Source organism: Elephas maximus, chromosome 8, assembly GCF_024166365.1.
Source record: "Elephas maximus indicus isolate mEleMax1 chromosome 8, mEleMax1 primary haplotype, whole genome shotgun sequence".
NCBI lineage: Eukaryota > Metazoa > Chordata > Mammalia > Proboscidea > Elephantidae > Elephas > Elephas maximus.
This window is the reverse complement of record NC_064826.1, coordinates 44603661-44624503: the sequence shown is the minus strand read 5'-3', so window position 1 is coordinate 44624503 and position 20843 is coordinate 44603661. Positions and strand designations below refer to the sequence as shown.

The following is a 20843-nucleotide window of genomic DNA, read 5'->3' as shown; positions in this document are numbered from 1 at the left end:
AGCCTGCGCACTGGAGCCTCCTCAGCCCCTAGTGGGCGTCGAATGACACCCCAGGCGGGTTCACCCTGAGCTTGAGGCCGGACTCTGGGAGGAGGGGAGACAGGACTGAGGTTGTTCAGAGAGTGGGAAAAAGTGCACCGCTTTAGAAAGGTGATGGGAGGGGAGCACTCGCTGGGCCCACAGTTATCCTTCCTCCCAGTCGTGGCATGCCCAAGCTCACCTATATCCAAACTTGAGGGCTACTCAGGGAAAAGGAGTAAAGAACCAATCCCACCTGATACCGAAATTTACCCAAACCTTCTGTCAATTGTTGAACGCATCGGTTGTAAGAAGACGGAGGTTCTCCCCACCTCACTGCCTCCAGCCTCATTATCTTCAAGTCTCTGTGGAGAGGCAAAGGCGAGAGGCCGCCCACAAGCAAAATGGCGGCGGGCAGCTTCGTCCCCTCCCCCTCTGCCCCTGCGGAGCGGGGCGGGCGGGCCCCGTGCACTTGCCGCCGCGGCCGCCGCCGCCGCCGCCGCCGCGGCCGCCGCCGCCGCCGCCGTAGCCGCCATTTTCCCAGAGCGAGAGGCAGTGACACTGAGCGGGCGCAAGGGGCCGAGTCGGAGACCGTGCGTGAGTTCGGGAGCGGCATAGACACTTTGAGCAGCCTCGCCGTCGCCTCTGCGTTCCTGCTGACTGTCCGGGTGCCCCCTCCCCTGCTCTTCAGTTGCTGGTGAAGAGGCTACGCGCTGCTGTTTGGGGAGGGGGTGTGTGGACCCGGGTCCTGAGTCTGCAGTGACTGTTATCGGGGGGTCGCCTGATCGTGGAGGTGTGGAGAGACTCCTTGGGGGGTCGAGCAAATAACGGGGTTCGGGTGTCTGGTGTGTGAACATCACAGGTCAGTTCCTGTCGCCTCCGTGGGAGTTCATGGGTTTGCGGGGTGGGGGGACTTGGGTTTCAAGCGGGAGGGGGATTTCTCATCTTTATCCTTCCGGGAGGGAGTCGACGTTGACTCTCAGGTGTTTTTACTGGAACAAGACGTTGCTTGTTCAGTTGAATTTATCCTCTCTTCCGTGCTCCTAGAAAGGGAACATTATGGCGGGTTTTAGGGTTGGGGAAGGGGAAACTGGCAGTTAAACCCCCTTGAGAGTGGGAGTTGGGGAAGGGGCATATTCCTCGTCGGCAGCAGTTTAAGGCCGCTTGGGTGAGAAGGAAGGCTTGTGACTGTTGGTAGGGTTTGGATTGTCGGAATGGTCCCAGGAGCTGCCAGCTCTTTTCTCAGCCGCATCTTGTTCAGGTGCTGGAAACCCGTGTAGGCCCCATTTTCTCCTTCCATTACTTGACTGGCAGTCTCTGATATAATTTCCTCGTAAATACGAAGGAGGAAAAAGAACGCCGGGGTATCTCTCTTTGTGGGAGAAGGAGACAGCTCCTCATCCTCTCTTGGAGAGGGTAAACCCGCCCCTGAGGTGGTCACCCCCCTACCCAGCCTTCTCAGTCTCCTCCCCACTCCCCTAGCATTATCGCCGTCCTTTACCGTACCGGAGGCTCTTAATCCACAGTATGGCACATTTCAGAAAAGCTTATTTTGACCAAGGGGTTGGCACAAACACTGTGGCAGCAGACACAGATGAGAAACAAACGGTTCACTGTGCTAAATGGGGGAGGGGGAGAGAAAAAACAATCCGGGTGCTCTCTTCCACTGGCCTTAGTTCCGTATAGGGCCGTTCCTGCTGGACTCTGATACAATTTAAAGTCAAAGAGAAATCTTCAGAGTTAGCTCTAGAAGAAACCCCATTTTGCCTATCCCTTTTTTAGAGATGTGAATAATGTAAGGTGTTTGGAGTTTTGGAGACCTTGGAGAGAATTAAGTGAGGTGCGTTCAACTCTAGGTTGAAGATATCAATACCTAATTAGAGAACATTCCGGCTTATTTCTTGAATTTCCGAGATGGGGAGTAAAAACTGAAATTTCCCTCTTTTGTCCTTTACAGATTCTAAAAATGGCGGCCCCAGGCTGATGTTGTGGTAATCTAATCAGCTCGGGTCCTCCACACCCCATGCAGTGCGTTTGTCTGCAGCATATTACAGGCTTATTATGTTTACATGAAAAGACTGGGCTTTTTTTCTTTCCCAAGCCGTTTATAGAAATGTGTTGATTTTACTGCAAATTGCAATGCTGTGCTTTAGCTGATTAATTTTTTTTTTTTTTTCCCTTGGAGGCAAAAAAAAAAAAAAAAAAACAGCACTTAGGTATCTTTGGAAATTTCAGTGGCAGGGATAGGTGCTCTTAAACATTGATCTGAGGACAAATAATAGTTTTTGTTCCGTTTAATCCAAGTATGTTTTATTCGCCATGCAAAAGTAAAATGTTTAGTCAGTGTGTAAGTGTGGCCTGTTGTATATCATTAGACATTTTAATCTCGAGAAAAACGTTTCCTATCCAACTCTTGGGCAGTTTTGTGAATTTGGCTTTTGTACTTTCAGATATATTTTTAGGGAGCTGTACAAACAAGCCTAAACCTGTTACTTCGTCAGGTGTAGAGATGCTATTTTTCCAACTATTATTTTTGCACCCATTTTTCCCGTGTTATTAACTGTGTATTTCATAAAGTGAAGTTCCATGCTTTGCTCCCTTTTTTAATTCTTACAGAATACTACAACAATTATGTAAGTAAAAAAGTAAGACTTTTTAGTTCATGATCTCCCACCCGCCACATGCCCATTCGTTTATTACGGAGTTGTGGAATTTAGTCTGTTTTAATAGGCCTTCCATAAAAGCCATGCCATATAGGGTCTTGAATCCATTTTATGCTCATTTCAGAATCTTATAGGTTCAGGCAGAAAATTAAATGGTGTCATTTAACTATTTTTAAAAGTGTGAATGATTAGAATTTATTTCTGTAGTGGGAGGTTGAGTCTTTTTGGCATGAACTAAGAAGTGAGATATGAGTGGGCCATTAATGGCATTTAATGACCATTTTGATTATGGAGCAACTAAGGATGAGTACCTTTCAGTACAGTAGTACTTAAAAAGGTTTGAGAGTATATTCTCTTATTTTGTTGTAAATATTTTAGAGCATAATTTACTTAATATGGTGAATATATGAGGTAGTTAGATGGTAAGGTTCCACTCTACAAAAATAATTATACAGATAAGTGGTTTAGGGATTTTGTATATATGAGTTAGTTTCATCATGGAAGTACTCAGGCTGTGCACACAGCCTTGCTTAGAAGCTTTGAAATATTTGATTATAAATTGAAGGTGGGTAGTAGCAGAGTGTGTAAGGATTTGGGTCAATACTTATTTTTAGGTTCTTAGTGAGCATGTAAATACAAATCCTTCACTGCTGCGTACAGGTGTACACTTATTTTATAGGGTAAGTGGTTAAAATTTGTGTGGTACTTTAAATTTACTATCTAAGGTATGAAATCAGTATAATCTAATGGAAATTTGTGTATCCACAAGAGTGAATATACTCTATGCCCATGTTTTTCTTGATAGTGACGTTGGTCAGATCTAGACACATAAAGCTAGTGGCCTTATTTGACTTTGTACAAAAAAATACCAAGTTAGAAATTACAAGGAGTTAGCAAAGCTTCCTTCAGTCTACTTGCCTTCTTCATACTGGCTGGCTTTGGGTTTTTTAGTTCCTTTGTTTGCTGTTTGTTTCAATGTGTTTTGGTTTTCTGTAAAATGAAATTGCCCATGTTACTATATTGTACCTTATTTAAAATGATACTTTATAAATAACGTCATTGTAAATACTTGTTTTTCATCAGTGTATACCCGAATTGACTATGTATGTTTTAAATTAGGATTCTGGAGGCAAATTTATGAATAGGTTAGGCATAATTTTTGTTCCCAGAGAGTTTTGAAACATTTGATCCCTTGGGGAAAAACTGGTCAAATGGTCTTTGTTCTTAGGATAGCTGAGTTTGAAGGTGGGGGTGGATAAATTGTTTACTTGCTTAAATGGGTTTTTAGAAAGCTGTAGTGTAATTGGAGAGCAAATTTTATTTTTAGAGACTACATTTTGATCAAACTCCCCTTTTGTTGTCAGTGTAAATTGAACTCCTTTGATCCTATTTTAAGTTTAGAACCTTTACATGTTCTTCTCCATTTCCCTTCAAACCTATAGCATTTTGATAACTCCTACGATTTCAGTTTGTCTTTTTTCACAGCTTTTAGCCAGAGAACCTTTGCCATATATTTCACAGTAAGCTAGGACTTTTTTGATCTAAAAATGAGGAAGTAGGGAGAAAAGTCAGTTAATAAATTAGGAGAAATTCTTGCCTCAATACATATCTTAGTGAGACTGTGGTGGTCGTAGAGAAATTATAAACTTCTTAAGTTGACTTCCTAATTTCGAAGATGAATATACACATTTTCATGTATCAGTGTCTTAAAGAAGCCTGTGGTTTTATTTTTAAAGATGTGTTATGTAAATCCTAACAGCTCTACTTTTCTGTAAGTTACTGCTGGGACTTAAATGTGTACTACACTGTGTTTAAAATGCATAAAACAAATAGAATTTTGAAAAGCTATCAAAAAAGGCTTAGAAAATATTAGCATGGTGTTTATTATTTTTAAAAAATATTTTCATAATGTGTAATAGCTTTTATCTCTGAAGATTTTATTCGTAGCAGATGGTAGGGGCTCAGTTTTTTAATTTAATGCCTTCATTTAAGAGTACACATTGACATCTCAAATATTCAGGGTGATCACAGTGACAAGTTCTTTGTCATTTATTAGACTAAATCTTAAAATACTTGTATCTGTGAGACTTATTTTTTAATATTGAGTGTAGAGATATATTTATTGTATTTCTATATTAAAATATTTTTTGTCTTGACCGACAAAAATAGGAATACTATTTGAAATATTGCTATATGAATGTTAGCTAGATTTTAGGCAGGGTTTTGAATTGGAGTGGCTCAAATTTGCTTTTTTGGGGGGGTTAATGTATAAATGTTGGGGGGAGCCTTATTTTTTCCTAGTATTGGAAGGATAATTTTTTTTATTGCCTAAAATTTAATTAACATGGAAAAGCAGTGTTTTTGGTTCAAAATGGTTTACTACACTAAATTTGTGGACAATGTTTTAACTGTAACAATCTTGCTAGTCTGATTAAACAACGAGTATTTTATAAAGAGGTGAGAATTAATCATGATGCAAGTAAATTGATTTTTGTTATTGTGAGCACCTGTGCTAAGTGCTATACAAAAATCAGATGGTGGTGACCCAGGCTAAGTTGATCAGACCTTATTTGTATCTTTTAAAGTGTGAGAAATTTTCATTAGCTATCGAGGATACCTTTTATTTTAATCATAGTCAAGAAAACAGTTGGTCTTATATTTCTCTTAATATACATTTTTACTTAGATATGAAATTAATCCATTTTTTTTCCTCACAGAGATCTCATAAATTCTATTTGAAGAAAGTTTAAGAAAGTCATTTTGTATTGTTAGGTGAATTTTAGAGCTTTGTCGGAAATCTGATTTGGTTATTTACCAAAACTATTAGCTAACTTTTTGGAATGTTGGGCATTTCAATGCAACAGATTAACCAGAGAATTCTTTTTTGATGTGTTAATACACCATCAAAACAGACATGTCTTTTAATGAATGAATGTTCTACTACTTATCCCTCAACATTTTAAATAAAAATATTAATTTTTGCGTTTTAAAACTATCTCAAATGTGAAATCTAGGTTTAAGAAAGGCCTTGTATTCAAGTCAGTATGAGAAAAAAATAATTTGTTCAGCTTTCTTTATTCTATTTATACAGCAATTGAAGAAGAATTTCCTAACAGCTCTTAGATGATTGTTTAGTTTAGTGTTAATCCAAAGGAAGAAACATTCTTGGTCCTGAAGTTTATTATTGAGAAAGATAATATTGAGTAACCACACCTGTGTTAAAGCCAATTTAGTTGTAGCATTGAAAGTCTCAGCCTGTAGCAGAAAGCCAAGATTTAGTAGTGGGATTGAATTAATTTTGGTTTGCCATATTTGTAAAATGATTTCAAAGTTCACATGCTCATGTTACCTAACATTTTATCTGAGACCTGAAAAATTAACATTTTTTAAATTTATGTTAATTGTTTTCAAAGGGTATTAGAAATACAGGTTCTATTTAAAGATTTAACCAAAATTTACCCTGTAAGTTATTTTAACCTTATTTGAGTTAAATAAATTTAAAGGTTACATGTTTTCCAGTTTTGCTCACTTTTTGATGTAATAATAAGGTCAAGCCTAGTGCCAATTGTTTTTAGCAGAGACTGAGGAAGACAGTGAAAAGAATTAACCATCACCACTGAAGATATTGTCAGGAAAACACAGTTTTGGTTTTCAGAGGTTCACATATCAGGAAAATATATTTGAAAAAGATGCACTCTTCTAATACTTTTATTTTCTTATTTCATAAACTAGTAGTGAGATGTAATAGTTTCTGTTTTTGAGTTTACAGGGAGACCTCTTGAATTCTTTTTATCATCTTGCTTTATCATTGAAAGAAATACAAGTTTCAGGATTTTGAAAACCCATTTCCTCTCTAATGATGTGGTAGAAGATGGAGATTGTTGATGTGACTGATTTGAATGGTTAGATTTGGGTTCTAATAGCCATAAATAAAATGTTGAGATTGATCTGATACATAGTAGCTCTTCTCCAGAAAATAAGATTGTTCCTTTTGGAATTGTTTGCTTGTCTGCTGCTTTTATTTAAATAAGCCGAAAAACCCAGTGCCATGGAGTTGATTCTGACTCATAGTGACCCTATAGGATAGAGCAGAACTGCCACACAGAATTTCCAAGGAGCGCCTGGCGGATTTGAACTGCTGACCCTTTAGCTAGCAGCCCAAGTCTTTAACCACTACACCACCAGGGTTTCCTTTCTTTAAAAAAGGGTTGCTTAATTGGTTGAATTGACAGCTTATTATGCCTTAAATCTTAAAGCCCCCACCAAAACAATATTTTTGAAGCACAGACAAAAGATAAACTTGAGTAGCTACTATTTCCCTGGTTCCAAGGGTACCTGTAGAGAAAGAAATGTCCCTGTCTTCAGGGAGTTCATAGTTTAGTTCTACCTCTCAAAAGCCTTCTGTTTTGTTTTAGCATTTGTTTGATTGCAAAAAGCAGAAACCAGCTCCAGCTTGCTTAAGAATATATTATAAGGCTATAGGGATATTTCAGAACTTTTTAAAAGAAAGTATAGATGGCCCTCACAGGAATTGGAGATTTGTCAGATAGCCAATTTTCTCCATCTTGATCTCTCTATTCAGCAGTGATTAATAGATCCGGTCAGCGGTTGGACTCCATCAGCCACTCCTTGGAAACCTTGTGGGGCAGTTCTACTCTGTCCTATAGGGTAGCTTTGAGTTGGAATTGACTCCACTGCAATGGGTTTGATTGTTTTTTGGTTAAGGACATGGTAGTGGGATGGGTATTTATGATGTGTAGGGGGGGTTTCCTGGGATGGAGAACAAGAGAAGAAGGACACCTTTGATTTGCTGCCTCGAAGCAATAGCCTTTTTCAGGGAATCCATAGATGTTCAGCTGTACTTTGGAGGGCTTCCAGAATTACTTGGTTATCAAACAGATGATCCTACTTTTTATTTAAAAAATACAAATACATGTGCATGAGTTGAATACTATATATACGTACCAAGGTTTTTTGTTTTAACTTTTTATTTTGAAATAATTTCAAACTTACAGGACAGTTACATGAGTAGTACAAAGGATTCTTTTATACCGTTCACCCAGATTACCTAGTTTTTAACATTTTTGTCACATTTGCTGTTTTCCATACAAATGAATTTTTTCCTAAACCATCTCAGAGAAGATTGCATACGTCATGACCCTTTACAACCCTTAATATTTAAGTATGCATTTCCTAAGAACAGGGACATTTTCTTACATAACCACAGTAGTTATCAAGTACAGAAAATTTAGCATTGATGTGTTAATTTTAGCTAGTGTATAATTCATATTCCAATTTTATCACTTGTCTCAGTATGTCCTTTATAACTTTTTTTGTCTGGTACAGCAACCAACCAGCATCGCATAATGCATTTAGTTCTCATGTCTCTTTAGTGTTCCTTAATCAAGAACGGTTGCTTAATCTTTATCTTTTATAAATGGTAGGCCAATTATTTATACAATGCCCCTCAATTTGGGTTTGCACAAGATTTCTTCATCATATTAGATTCAGATTATGCAATTTGGATGTAATACTTGGTTAAAGTACTGAATGGTTTCTCTACTATATTGTTACTATCTTTACTTTTGTGGTTATTAAATTGTGTGGAGATACTTTGGGATTGTGCAAATATTCTGTTTACCATTAAACTTTCTTCTAGATTTAGCTTGATTCTTGCCTGAATAAGTTTTTCTATAACGATTGCAAATACAACAAAGTTTTTAACAGTGTTTGTTTCTAGGTACTTGGAATTTTGGGAGTTTGGTTTTCTTGGTTTTCTCTTCTGATTTTTCCTTAATGTATATGAATCGCTTTTGTAATCAAAACATATTAAAGCAATTTTTTTTGTAGTGGTGAAAATATGCATAAAACACGACATCTCAACAGTTTCTACATGTAAGAATTAGTGACTTTAATTATATTCTAGTTGTGCAACATTCTTGGTATCCTTTCCAAGTCATTCTACCACCATTAACATAAACTCAGTGCCCCCTAAGCAAAAACTCCTTCTTTCCCTCTCCCCCACCCCTGGAAACCACTAAGAGTCTGTGGTTTCTATATATTTGCTTATTTCATCATAAGTAAGATTATTACAATATTTGTCATTTGGCGACAGACTTACTCCATTCAGCATGATATTTTCAAGGCTCATCCATGTAGTGGCCTGTATCAGAACCTTGTTTCTCTTTATGGCTGAATAGTATTCCATTGTGTGTGTATAGGACATTTTGTTTATCCATTCATATGTTGATGGACATTTTGTTTGTTTGCATCTTTTGGCTATTGTGAACAGTGCTGCAGTAAACATCGGTGTAAGGTTTCTGTTTGTGTTCTTCCTTCCCTTTTTTTTTTTTTTAAATTTTATTGTGGTTTAGGTGAAAGGTTACGGAGCAAATTAGTTTCCCATTCAACAGTTATAACAACTTGTTTTGTGACATTGGTTGCAATCCCCTCAGTGTGTCAGCACTCTCTCCCCTTCCTCCCTGGGTTTCCCGTTTGCATTAGCCCAGCTTTCCTGCCCCTTCCAGCCTTCTGATTTTTGGCAAATGCTGCCCTTTTGGTCTGCCTTCACTTTTTATGAATATATACCTAGGATTGGGATTACTGGGTCTTACGGTAGTTCTGTGTTCAATATTTTGATGAACTGCCACGCAGTTTTCAGTAGCGGCTGTAACATTTCATACTCCTACCAGCAGTGCATGAGGGTTCAAGTTACTCCACAACCTCAAATGAAGCAAGTTTTAAGGGAAAAAAAGTGTAGATAAGTTTTATTGGTATTCCTGCACAGTTTTCCACACAAATGGGATTTGGAATAGTTTCTCGGATATCAGTCTAATTTGAAATCCAGAACACAGAAATTAAGTGTGGTTCCAAATCCTCATTTAGTTTTTAGAATTATTGCTAAGTGAGTCTTGATTACATTTGTGTTTACGTTTATGATTTCCTACTAACGCTAGCAGTTTGTTTTCTAAGACAAGGCTAAAAATATCTGTTTCAGTTGTGGTGAGAATCTCCTCCCTGCATTAAAAAAAATCCCTTCAAGCCATGTTTTTTGAAGTAAAAAAATTTTTTGTGAAATCACTGAGGCAATTTTTTTTTACATATGTTTAAGTTAATATTTTTTAAAAAGGGATTGGTGAGGTGGTACGTATAATACAGCAGAGCATCACATAGCTGTAACTTTTAGAACAAAGCAATGTATGTTTTTGAAACCTTGTAATAAAAAGAACAGATGCATGTAGAGAGGTTTAGAAAGGACAACAAAGAGGGGGAAATACCTACTCAGGCTTTCACTACACAGGTACCACTCATATAATTTTGGTATATTTCCTTTCAGTGAAAGCAAGATGTTGATAGCGAATTTCAGTGACAGTTTGAATGTTACACTGAGGATGGGTAACTTACTGAATAAAAATGACTAATTTCTTTGGAAATTTTCAGGAGTGGGAGAAGGAAATTTTGAGACTTGTGAATATACAGTACAGATTGTGTTGTCTAAAACTCAACATTTCCTTCTGAAAAACATGAGCATAATCATACTTTGAAACAGTGAGGATTAATGGATATTGGAAAAAAGTGGATATAGGCAATCTCCGGATTACAAATGAGTTCAGTTCCTAAATTTGTCTTTAAATGGAATTTGTACTTATGTTGGAGTATGGTTCATATCTAACATCAGTTAGTCACATGTTTGTTTTAGTATATAGTATACCTTTCTATGCATGAAAAACATTAAAGAAACGTTTCCAGATACACTAAAACATCTTTAACATAATAATACAGTAATAATAATGTATTGATGGGTGTTGCAAAGTAGTGCCTGTTATTATGAACCACTGTATTTATCTCAAATTTTTAACATAATAGGCTTTACGGGGGGAGGAGGGGTTGGTTGTATGTAATTGGCACCTTAGTAATCTGCGGATTGTCTTACTAAGCATTTTGTAAACTCTTAATTGATTGGATGGAGAAAAAAAAACTCCTTTGTATTGATTCCTTTGTATTGTATCCAGCTGTGCTTTAAGAGGTGAATGAAGGTTCAGTTTGTAGCACTACCAAATCTGATCCTATTGTTTAAAAAAAATTATAGGCCAAAGGTACAAAATAAAGCCTCACAATTAGCTAGAGGATTTTCTCTCAGACCAGAGCCCCCATTCGAGTGTGGGCATGTAAAGTAGGACACTGTCGATTGAAGAGAATCAAGACACTAGAGTTAGAATTGACTGATGAGATATTTTAGTTACATATTTCATATCGTGGCTCGGGGACCACCTATATCAGTTGTATGGAGTACTTACTAAAAAGAGCATTCCTGAGCCCTATCCCAGACCTGTGGAATCACATCTTTTGGGTAGGGCCTTGAATCTGCACTTTAGTACCAGTTTTTACACTGTTCTAGCCATTTCCTTTTATTTTACAAGGAGACAGCACCCAGAGAGGTTAAATACCTTTCCCAAAGTCATACAGTTGGATAATGATTGATCAGGGACTAAAAGTTAGGTGCTTGGTTCTTGATACTTTTCTAAGATACGTTGCTGATTCTTCTCTTGAGAAACGAGGCCACTATTTTTGGAGTCTCTGGATGAGGGAAAACTAATCTTTGAGCAGTGAGTCATTCTTCATATTCACTGCATCTCTACATCCCAATTGAAGATGATCTGTTGGTTTCCAAAACCCATGTGTTATTTGCAAAGGGTTTTGGATTAGAATTATAGCAGTACTAGAATGGATCAATTTGTGGCGAGCCTTGAATGCCAGGATTAAAGAGTATGGACTTTATGGGAGAGCTACTGAAAAGTTTGCTTGGGTAGTGACATAATGGAACGTGCTGATTTTTTTCCCCTTCAATTCTTAAGATTATGAAGGCGATACATGTTTATTAAAAGTTTAGAAGAACTCAAAACAGTACTTCTTTGAGGCAGTATTGCATAGGTTAAGAATAGAGACACGAACCAGATAGCTTTGGTTTGACCGCATTCAAGCCTGGTCATAGTAGCTTGGGTAAGTTACGTAACCTTTTTGTACCTTGTTTTCTTGATCTGCGAAATAGGGATAATAGTGCCTATCTCAAACGATTGTTTTGAGAATTCATTGAGTTAACGTGTAAAATTCTTAGTAAGTTTTATAGCTGTTTTCTGCTGTAATTGTTTCTGGAAAAAAGTGAGTCTGACTGTTGTCCTTAGGGTCTCTGAGATGCCGAGGTGATCGCTGTTTATAATGAAGTTTATGTATTTTTCCTAAAGTGTTTTATGTAGATACTATAACCATTTCTTTAACCTTCATTTAACCAATCTGTAGGGTTAACAGAAGCCGTCCATTCCTTCTTTAAAGAAAATACTGATGTCTACTGCATGTTGAATGATACCTACTTTTTGTCGTTTCCACCAGTTTAGTTGAATACGCTATAGAGCCATATGTTTGTTCCCAAATTGTGCATGCTTATATTACTTAAATATTATATAAACAATTGATAAATATGAATGTGAAGAGAGAATTGATTAAATGAAAACTAACTTAAATGCTTTGGAAATTTTGATAAAAAGAAGTTAGTTACTAAAGGACACTGTTGTCAAGTTAGGTATGGGTAAGATAACTAAAAAATTATGGGAAAAATAATAAAAATCTAGAAGAAAATTACATTCAGCTTGCTCTACAAGCTTCAAGTAATTTACCTTGAAAGAAACTAAAACCCCCATTATGGATATGGTTTATGCAAGGAAGAGAACCCAGAATTTCAGTCAGGGGAATGTACTCAAAACGCTGGCTCAACATCAAAAGATTGCTGGTTGATATTTTAAATTAAAAATACAATGTTTAAGATACTATTTTTTCTGATTTTTCATGTTAACTGACTGTGATGAACCCATAAACTTCTGGTTCCTAATGTGTATATGTAAATCCAGATTTCTTTTTTTGTCTAAAAGTTGGTGGATCCTGCTGTATTCTGTAACTTTCTTTTTTCGTTCAGTATCTTGGATGTCCAAAAATTGTTTCATAGCCTGACTCTGGTTAGTTCAGTGGGGTTTACAGGACCCTACCTAATAAGACAACAGATTTCTAATGCTTCAGGAATTTAACAGGTAGAATGATTTCAAGAGCCAGTAACCATGAAAAAAGATTACCTTGTGAGGTTTAAATTGTACTCTTATAAGGACTTTTTTAACTGTGATAATATTCTAATCTAGACTCATTGAATATCAAGCAGTTGAGTGCTCTCTGTGTGAAGGCATCTTTCACATCCTTCCTATATGAAAATACTAGTTATTGTATTGACTAATATCATTGGGATCAGTTTGTGTGGTATTTCAGATTTTAGCTTGTAATTGTTTGGCTTGTTATAATCTAGCTGTTAATACATTAGCTATTAGCTATATTAGTTGCTGTGTATTAATGATACATTAATAACTACTTGATCTTTGCATTCCAAAATCTTATGAAAATGGTATGGTTGTAACCAAAAGACAAAATCTCTTTTATTGTGATATTACTTTAAGAATAAATGGGAAAGTATAATACTTAATCATTTAATTTTGACCCAAAGTGATGGTGAAAGTTGTACCTAAAAAGAGATTCTGCTGATGTAGTCTAAAATATCACTTGTTGTTGTTAGGTGCTGTTGACTTGATTTTGACTCATAGCAACCCTATGGAGTGTACAATTTATGCCTCTTACCTCCAAAAGTAAATGGTTCATTAAGGATTCTGGGAAGAGTATTTCTAGCTTAATCTCCAACTTCATGAATCATTTTTTTCTTGCAGGTCTAAATTTTTTTTTTTTTTTTTAAAGAGTGGTTGATTAGCTCAGCACATATGGGTTCTTTTTCATTAATATAATCTCTTTAATGGAAAAGTCTTTAAAGTTTGAAAGTGAAAATGAGTGTAGCCTATCTCTTAGCAAAGGTACTGGTCCCTTATAGCACTCATTGTATCTCCAAACCTCATTCCTGACATCATTTTATTTTTCTTATCCTTTTTCCCTTTATTATAAAGTTTCTTAGTGATTATATGCTTTGTTCAAGACAGGCTACTTTAAAAATTCATGTTGAACAAGAAATAAAATAAGTTAATGAAGTTTGCATATATGAGTATTTTTCTTAATACTTAGATCTATTAATTCCATAATTCATTTATTTTTATTGTGGTAAAATATATAACATTTGCCGTTTTCACCATTTTTAAGTGTACAGTTCAGTGGCATTAATCATATTCACCATGTTGAGCAACCGTCACCACTATCCATTTCCAAATGTTTTTTATCACCTCAAACAAGGCACCCTTGAAGTAAGAAATAATTCTCCATTTCCCTTCCCTCCAGCCCTTGGTCATCCACCACTAATAAATTTTTATTCTATGACTTTACCTATTCTTGGTATTTCGTAAAAGTGCAACCATACAATGTTTGTCCTTTTGTTTCTGACTAATTTCACTCAGCATAATGTTTTCATGGTTCGTCTATGCTGTAGACGTCTCAGCTTTATTTCTCTTTATGGTGAAATAATACTCCGTTGAGCCCTGGTTGCACAGCAGTTAAATGCTTGGCTCCTAATGGAAAGGTCAGCGGTTCGAATTCACCAGCTGCTGTACGGGAGAAAGGTGTGGTGTTTTGCTTCCTTTAAAGATTTATACCCTTGAAAACCCCATGGGGGTAGTTCTATTCTGTCCTGTAGGGTTGCTATAAGTCAGAATAGACTGGAAGGCAATGGGTTTGGTGGGTATGGATATACCACGTTTTGTTTATCCATTTATCTGTTGATGGATACATGTTGTCTCCACCTTTTGGCTATTGTGAAAAATACTGCGTAAACATGGGTGTGCAAGTTATCTGTTTGAGTCCCTGCTTTCCATTCTTTTGGGTATATATATACCTAGGAGTACAGTTGCTGGACTGTATGGGAATTCTACGTTTAACTTTTTGAGGAACTGCCAAAATGTTTTCAACGGCAGCGGTACCATTTTACATTCCCACCAACAATGGATGAGGTTTCCAGTTTCTCCATGTCCTCACCAACGCTTGCCATTTTCCGTTTTTCTGATAAAAACCTTCCAACTGTGTGTAAAGTGGTAGCCATGATTCATTTTTGAAGGTAAGGTGCATAGACCTTTTTTTCCAAGCTTCACCTCTCTAGTTGCAATACACTAGTCCTTTTCCAGGTTTTGTTTTTCCATTTATATTAATAAGAGGAAAAAATCGGCCTTTGAATACCCTAAGTCTTGGAGTTAAAGGACATGAGAAATGCTGTAAAAGTAAATGGTTTGAACATGGAACGTCTTTACATGTAGTTTTTTCTTTTTTTATTCATTTTGGCCCCTTGCTGATGTTAAAAAAAAAAATGTTATAGGTTGTTAAATACATAGAAGTTAAGCTGCTCTAACATACTGGTTACCCTTTAGATTTAGGATTTTGTAGCAAATATTTTAAAAGCGTGTGAGATATTAAGAATACTTATCAGATAAAATGATAGAGCTGCTGTTCTTTATTTGAGTGTGCTCAGTGGTCAATAGTATAGGGATTGGAATTGGTTATAGTTGGATTGAATAATCTTCATATCATTACTTCTAAGAGGCAAGAGAGTAAACGTTAATAAATGAATATGTAAGTGTATTTACCTGTTTATTTACTTTGCACAGCAACTCTGCAAGGTAGATACTTTACCCATTTTTCAGGAGAGGTCTAGAGAGACGGGTATTTGTTAGGGTCATATAGCTGAAGAGTAGCTGAGCAAGAATTTGAATTCCAGTTTTTGGCTCCAAAATACTGTTTTTTTTTTTTTAAGTATACCTTGTAAAGTAAGCCATTTAAAAAAATATACATAGCTTTCCATTGATCCTTGGGCACGGTAATGAGAACACACAAATCATTAATCAAAGACAGTTACTTAAGAAAACTATTCTAAGGTATCCTTGAATATATTGGATTGCCCTAGCTCATTTCAAGTGCCTTAAGAGCAGCTTAATTTTGTCCACTGCTGATTCCCCAACTCCTGTTATTGAGAACATAGTATATGCTCAGCAAATACGCTGAATGAATTTGAGTTGATTTTGTTATCTTTTGAAGTAATAGAATAGTTGGCATAATCTGGAGGAAAATGCTTAAACAACACCAGAGATTTCTTCCTTTATTCAGAGATAAAACAAAAAAAAAAACCAAACCCACTGCTGTCGAGTCAATTCCGACTCATAGCGACCCTATAGGACAGAGTAGAACTGCCCCATAGAGTTTCCAAGGAGCGCCTGGTGGATTTGAACTGCTGACCTCTTGGTTAGCAGCTGTAGCACTTAACCACTATGCCACCAGGGTTTCCATTCAGAGATAAGTTACTCAGAAATTTTATTTCCTTTGGTGACAAGCTAGAAGGGTTGTTGATTGTTGGAAATTTTTCAGATGATGATGCTCATCAGGATTTGGGTGGAAGTCATGGAGACTGAGGAAGAATGACTCTGAAACACTGGGGAGGTACAAGAGACTGAATATGATAGGAGTATGAAGGAAAGAATGATTAAAAGGCGAGCTGGAAAAATAAAAGTACTAAATAGGAAATGGAATGGAAGAGGTTGGGTGGTAATGAATCATTTTGAAGGTTTGTTTGATTTTTGAAGTGATGGCAGATATTTGAATAGATATTGTATTGGTCATCCAGTGCTGCTATAACAAATACCCCAAGTGAGTGGATGGCTTTAACAAAGAGAAGTTTCTTCTCTCACAGTCCAGTAGGCTAGAAGTTCGAATTCAGGGTGCCAGCTCCAGGGGAAGGATCTCTCTCTCAGTTGGCTCTGGAGGAAGGTCCTTGTGATGCGTCAGTCTTCCTTGGTCTGGGAGCATTTCAGCACAGGAACCTCAGGTCCAAAGGACACTCTCTGCTCCCAGTGCTGCATTCTTGGTGGTATCAGGTCCCCCGTCTCTCTGCTCGCTTCTTTCTTACTATATCTCTAAAGAGATTGGCTTAAGACACTATCTAGTAGACCTCATCAGTATAACTGCCACTAACCCATCTTGTTACATCATAGCGATAGGATGTTCAACACATAGGGAAATCACATCAGAAGATAAGATGGTAGACAATCATGCAATCATATAAGGGAATCGTGACCTAGCTAAGTTGCCAGATATTTTGGGGGAACACAGTTCAATCCATGACAGATATATATCGTGTAGATACCTGGGAATAGAAAATCAGACAGGAAAGAACGGTTAAATCTGAGATTGATGGGAGACATAATGGGGAAGACTGAGTCTTGGGGAACAACTGCATTTTTGGATAATAAATGAAAGAGAAACAATTAGAAAAAACAAGTTGCAGAAGGAGATCAATCACTAACATTTTTCAGTGGTGGTTTTTTTTTTTTTTTTAAGATTAATATTCATCTGAAGGTGGGAGATCATGAATGTGTTGAGAGAGAGGGAAAATGTGGTTTAATCAAGAATAATATAGGTCATATCTTAGGAGCCACCACAGAGCCAGGCATTGAGAGATAATGTATAAAGATCTCAGTTCTTGCTATAGGGTGAAGTGGATGATCTAGTTGTGGAAGATAAATAACTACCAGCTGTCCCAAAATAGCATTTGTCAAAATAGAAACAGTGAGATACACATATATGAAATGCATTCTTTGGAAAGTTAGGAAGGGAAGAGATTAGTGTGGAACACGTTTATAGCTGGAACAGCCTTTTGAGATAATCTAGTCAGTTTTTTTTTTAAACAGATGAAATAGTCTTCTGGTGGTTGATCTACTAGAGATTTCAAAGCTAGTTTTGTGGCAGAGAGTTGGGAAGGCTTCAAGGAAGCGATGGTACTTAAATGATCCTTGCAGTTTTAATAAGATTTTTACTGAGGGTTTGGCAGCCAGTGTCACTAAACACTATGTATATTAATTGTTTAATGAGAAACTAGTTTGCGCTAAACAATATATTAATTGTGTAATGAGAAACTAATTTGCTCTGTAAACCTTCATCTGAAGCACAGTTAAGACAGTATTTTTATTAAGTGAGATGTATATAAAAGGGAAAGAAAAGTTGAAGGGGAATGAGCAAGAGTATGCCAACAATAGTAAAAGGAATATTAAAATAATTTATATATTGAAATAATTAGTATGGAACATAGTAACCTGAGATAATGTCACAATTAGGATTACTGTGAACTCCTATGCTTTTTTTGAATAGAACAAAGTCCTGATGAAACTAGTGACTCTTGAAATATATTCTGTAACGTTGTAAACAGTAGTTCTAAAATAGAGCAAGGGAGAGAATACCTTTTTAAATAAGATATCCAGGCTACATCCTAGACCTACTGAATCAGAATCTCTGAGGTGTGGCCTAGGGTTCTGTCATTTAACACCCACCTCTATCCTGGTTGTAAAAAAAAATAATAGCAATTTGTGGATCTGTGTTTGGGAACCACTGGTTTGAAAGGTCAAGTTAAAATAGGGAGGGAAACTACTTAAAAAATTCTGGTTACTGAGGTCTGAGATGTAGACCATAGGATTAGGAAAAAAAAATTTCAATCCTATAGATGTGGATGCACATTGTTTTTAGAGAAGGAAAGAAGGGAAGGACTCAATTTCTCTATTGTGAAAGAAATTCAAACTAGTGGTAGATGAATGCTTAGTTAATCCTGGAGAGGGAGGATATTATTTTATTTGAGGTTAAAGAATGAGAGAATAAAATGTTTCCTACTGCCCTTAACTGGTGGCATAGTTATTTAAAGCCTAAGAAGGTAATAATGAACGAGCCTAATAGTGTCTAGGTTGAGTGAATGAAAGATAACTATATTTATTGCAAAGGAGCCCTGGTGGCACAGTGGTTAAAGCACTTGGCTGCTAATGAGAAGGTCACAGTTGGAACCCACCAGCTGCGGGGAAAAAGATGTGGCAGTCTGCTTCCATAAAGATTAACGGCCTCGCTGACCCTATTGGGCAGTTCTACTTTGTTCTGTAGGGTCACTATGAGTTGGAACAGACTCGACAGCAGTGGGTTTGGTTTTTGGTGGGATATTTAAAGGAGCCCTGGTGCAGTGGTTAATACTTACAGGTTTTTTTTTTTTTTTTTAATTAAAACACACTCTAATGCTACTTTTTGGAAAAGGGCATTCTTTTCTGCCCTTTGAACAAATAGGATTTATCAATGAAACAAGTTTTTCATGTCACATTTTGAGTGGGTAAGATTTTATTTTAGCCATTGAATTTCAAAATATTCTTCAGGAAGCCTTAGACTTTCCATGTAATAATAACTGTTAGGTGGGAGAATGTGTAGGCAGGTACATTCCCCCACCATCCTCTTTAACCACAGACAGCAAATACAAGGTACAAATAACCTACTGCACCCCTTGGCAGACATCACTAATCAGTTGTGGCATTTTCCTATTATATCTGGGTGTGGCCTCCTTAACAGAGCACTTCAAGTTGACAATAGCAATCATTGAAAAAGTATAGGAGATTTAAACTACTTATTTTCATAGAGCCAGGATAGACGCTTCGATTTCTGTGTAAGATTTCACATAGGAAATGTACTGCCAAGGCTTAAAAAACAAAAGCTTGAAGGCCATAATTTTAATGTCATTTTTTAAAGTTAATTCTTTTTATTTTGACACAATTTTAAGTTCACATGCAGTTTTAGAAATAATACAGAGTGTCTGTGTATTTTTATGTCCCTCAATGGTAACATCTTGCAAAATTGTAGTACAATATTACGACCAGGATATTGACACTGATAAAGTCTACCCATCTTATTCACATTTACTGCTTTACTTGTACTCATTTATGTGTGTCAGTGTGTGTTTATGTGTAGTTCTATGCAGTTTTATCACGTGTAGGTTCCTGTATCCATCACTACAGTCAAGGTATAGGATAACAGTTCTTGTTTGCTGTATCAGATTTATACATGCATTTTTTTAAAACATAGGTTTTAAAACTTTTACAAGGTTGCTCTTCTTGGTACTTTGATTCCAATATCAAATCTCTAATAAGCTAAAGATAAGGTAAACTGGAGTGGAAGTTAAGCCAGTATGGCGTTCCAAAAAATACTGACTTATTTGGGAAAGTGCCTTATCCTTCATTAGATAAGGATGGTTTGATGTTTACTGGGTGATCAGATCATGAACCTTGCCATTAGTTTATTCTTTAAATAGTCTAATCTTATCAGAGCAAATCCTGTTTTGACCAAAATTCCATAAAATTGATTTCAGGGTCAGAAACCAAATGCATTGCCATCGAGTTGATTCCAACTCACGGTGACTCCATGTGTTATAGGAAACTGCGTCATAGGGTTTCTTGGCTGTAATCTTTACAGAAACAGACTGTCAGGCCATTCATTCTTCCTGTGTTCGAACTGCCAACCTTCATGTTAGTAGTCGAGTGCAAATTGTTTATGTCACTCAGGGATCTTACAGGGTCCAGGTTGCGTATTTATTTTACCATTACTCTGTACACAGAATTTCATCTGAAGAAAATAATTGAATAATCAGTGTGTTTGGAGTTTGTAATAAATTGATTTGGCCATTGAATTTTTAAATGAAATTGCACTTAACATATTCTCTGAACTTGCAGTACAGCACAGATGCATCCTTTCTTTACTGACAAGAGTGGACTTGGGAGTAAAGCAGAAACTTTTAATTGTTAGACTTTGACAAATATAATTGGTGGGAATTGTTCCCCAATATCCATCTTTTAAGAACTTTTCCCAAGTATTTAATTCCTAAGAATTTTACCTGGTAATCATAGCTAACACTTAACTAAGTGCTACACACAATCTTTGAAACAATTCAGAAATATATTCTGAATGATTACTCCTATTTACAGATGAGGAAACTAAGCCTCCTAGAGAATAAAAAAAAAGAATAAGTAGCTATTATTAATAGCTGCTTGTAGTAAGTGGTAGTGTGTGACTGCTGAAGCATTGCTATTTTGATACCGAATTTAATAGTAACAATTGGTTGGTATTGTACTAAAAATGTTACAGTGAAGCTATTAAAACCCTCTAACAGAACCATAAAATGTCCCCTTTTGAGAGGGATGGTTGTCAGTTATTTATCCTTAACTGTAAATTCTAGATTAATTACTTTACCAGTCACCTGGCAAATTTAATTTCAGACAAATAAATATGTTGGCTCTGGAATCAACGCTGTTAGAGTTGAAATCCTGACTGCTATTTATAGCTATGGAACTTTGGCAA

General features: G+C 36.6%; 1 protein-coding gene across 5 annotated transcripts in view; it reads left to right on the top strand.

The window, feature by feature from the left end:
• Positions 1 to 512: 512 nt before the first annotated feature.
• The window catches only part of KMT2E (lysine methyltransferase 2E (inactive)), a 91421-nt gene continuing 71090 nt past the window's right edge, over positions 513 to 20843 (top strand). For 3 of the 5 annotated variants that reach the window (XM_049894451.1, XM_049894449.1, XM_049894450.1), the window contains exon 1: positions 513 to 880. The gene's annotated coding sequence lies outside the window, so the exon portion shown is untranslated. The remainder of the gene's footprint in view (positions 881 to 20843) is intronic. The other 2 variants (XM_049894452.1, XM_049894448.1) reach the window with 1 other exon arrangement.